The 2,754-nt window shown below is 58.0% G+C and overlaps 1 protein-coding gene across 3 annotated transcripts in view; it reads left to right on the top strand.

Annotated features, from left to right (window-relative positions):
* The first annotated feature begins 249 nt into the window (after positions 1 to 249).
* CHST12 (carbohydrate sulfotransferase 12) overlaps positions 250 to 2,754 on the top strand; it is a 15,517-nt gene continuing 13,012 nt past the window's right edge. Inside the window, exons 1-2 of one of the 3 annotated variants that reach the window (XM_034783660.1) lie at positions 250 to 323; positions 1,900 to 1,956. The gene's annotated coding sequence lies outside the window, so the exon portion shown is untranslated. Of the gene's footprint in view, positions 324 to 988; positions 1,277 to 1,899; positions 1,957 to 2,754 lie in introns of those variants that run through there. The other 2 variants (XM_034783661.1, XM_034783662.1) reach the window with 2 other exon arrangements.

Below are 2,754 nucleotides of genomic sequence, written 5' to 3'. Positions count from 1 at the left end.
GGGCCGAACCTCGCTCGGGGGTCCTGGCCCCGGCGGGGGGAGCCAAGCAGGATCTGCGCGCCCGGGCTCCGCTCCAGCCCCGCAGTGCAACGGCTCCAGCGAGCCAGGGGCCGGGTCTCCGCGGGGAGCCGAGCGGCCGGCGCGGGGCAGGGGGAGGGACAGGCCCGCAGGGCGCCCGCGGCTGGACCGAGCGGCGCCTGCGCTGCGGCCCCACTGGCCGGCCCCCCCCGGCCGGCTTCTCGCGAGAGGCGGCGGCTCAGGGGGCGGAGTCGGGGCTGCCGCCGCCGCTGGAGGCTCCGATAGCCGAGCGGCTCCGGGCGGAGGTGAGAGCGGGACCTGGGGGCGGGGGCTCCGGCCGGGCGCTGGGATGCAGCCGTGACCCCCCTAGCCAGGGTGCGAGGGGTCCGCAGCGTCCCACTCCCTCCGGGCACAGCTGGCCAGCGGTGCTGGGTTCCCCCTCCATCCCCGGGGTGCAGCGCCTCCCTTCCGGGCACAGCTGGCCAGCGGTGCTGGTTCCCCCTCCATCCCTGGGGTGCAACGGCCCCTCCCCTACGGGCACAGCTGGCCAGTGGTGCTGGATTCCCTCCTCCATGCCCGGGGTTCAACGGCCCCTCCCTTCCGGGCACAGTTGGCCAACAGTATGTGGTTTGCCCTTTCCACCAGGGCACAGGCTGGCTTCCTGCCACCCCTGAGGTGCAGCGCACCTGACCCTCCCCTCTAGGCACAGCTGGCCATCGGTGCTGCCGACCCCAAGTTTATTTCCATGGATTTAATGCTGGGTCGGTTTTGTTAATGTGAATACTAACGGGGAAGCTCAGACGCACCCGTTCAGTTCCTCCTCCAGCTGTCCAGCTTCCTGTCCTTGATCTTGGTGGCCCGCGTATGTGCAGAGGGATGGCAGCGCGGGGGTGACTTGTTGTGCCTGCAGCTGCACTCAAGGCAGAAAGCCAGGTGCTGTGGGTGAGGCTTTTAGAGGGCTCTGCGTAGCCCAGGGTGCCCCAGAATAAGCTAGGAATGCTGCTGGCCACGGTTCCAGGGGGCTCTGGGCAGCATCGGAGCCTGGGTCCAGACAGGGATCCTGATATTACCTGACAGAGAGTCGGGAGGGAGATAGTGCTGTGGATATCAAGGGTGCTGGAAGCGGCTGACTGTCAGGAATGGGGACCAGGGGGTGTCTCTGTTGATCTCTGTCAAACCCAGATATTGGAACTTGGTGGCATTAAAGCAACTTTTACACTTGTGACTGGACTTTGTTTGATACAGATATGGGCGTGAGGTGGGTGATTTCCCCTTTATGTAGTCCAGCTGTACTTCATCACTTTGGACTTGCTATATTCCCCACCCCTTCGTGTGTATTCGGTCGTTTGCCTTTTTCCTTCTTTGCTTGGATCTGAACGGAAATCAGTGGAAGCTAGAAATAGAAGCGAGATTGCAGACTAATAGCTGGGGAGGAATAGAAGTGCCTACTTGGAGACTGAGTTTTATGTTTTGTCCTTGATGGGAAAGGCCCTAGTCTTATGATGTGGGAATCTATGGCCCTTATTCTAGCCCCATCTAATCTTTGGGCTTGATTCGCCACTCATTAGACTGCTATAAATCAAGTGACCCAGCTGAAGCCAGTGAAGTTACTCTGGTTCCAAACCGGTGTAGAGAGACTCTGTATTTATACTGCAACCATCAAAGGGTTAGCTCAGTGCCTCACTACCCTATATCAGGCTGATGAAATGAGACGTTTGCAAGTTCTGGCTACAGTTGGGACATGAGATCTGTAATATTAGGTCTTTAAATAACTGCATGGATTTAGCATGGAAATTTAGAAGGGAGCAGAAATGTGATAAAAGATAATCTGTATCAACTGCCATTTGTAGTAGGTCATGTATCTTCTTTTCATGCATCTAGGCCCTGGATGATGAGACCTTTATGTAGCCCAGCCCTTCACCAGTGGATCAGCAGCAGGTATGCTATGCCTAAAAGGGCTGGTAAATCCTTTTGAAGTTGTAATTCTCTTCTGTGGCTAATTCCTAGAGTGAGGTTCTCGAACTGTGGTCTGCGGACCACCAGTGGTCCACAAGCTCCTCTCAGGTGGTCCGCGGATAGTTCCCTCTAAGGTGCGTGCCTGGGCAGCCGCACACGAGAGAATGAAGGGCCACCCACCTAATTAGTGGAGCCACGCAGGCTTGGCCTGGACCCTGGAGAAGATGTGCAGGTAAGGTGAGGTGGTGGCCTTGGGGGGACTAGGGGGTAGGTGGGAGGGGGCAGTGGAGTGAGAAAAGGGTGTGGGGGGCATTTGGGACGTGCAGGGCTGCAGCGGCGAGAGAAAATGGCAACTTTCCCCAGCTCCAGGACTGCGTCTGCTGGGGAGAGACGGCCCTCTTTCCCAGCCCCAGCGAGGGAGAGAGGGAGAGACCCTCCTCCATCTCAGTCCCAGCTTGGGGGCTGTTGCGGAGAGGGAGAGACCCCCCTCTATCCCAGTCCCAGCTCGGGGCTGCTGTGGTGGAGGAGAGAGGGAGAGACCCCCCTCCTTCCCAGCCCCAGCTTAGGGGCTGCTGTGGCAGGGTAGAGACAGCACATCCATCGCATTAGAAGGGTAAGACTACTGATATTAAAATATGAGTTAAAAGCAACAGAGGGTCCTGTGGCACCTTTAAGACTAACAGAAGTATTGGGAGCATAAGCTTTCTTGGGTAAGAACCTCACTTCTTCAGATGCAAGAAGAAGAAGTGAGGTTCTTACCCACGAAAGCTTATGCTCCCA

This window comes from Trachemys scripta, chromosome 10 (genome assembly GCF_013100865.1).
Source record: "Trachemys scripta elegans isolate TJP31775 chromosome 10, CAS_Tse_1.0, whole genome shotgun sequence".
NCBI lineage: Eukaryota > Metazoa > Chordata > Testudines > Emydidae > Trachemys > Trachemys scripta.
This window is presented reverse-complemented; position numbering and strand designations above follow the sequence as displayed.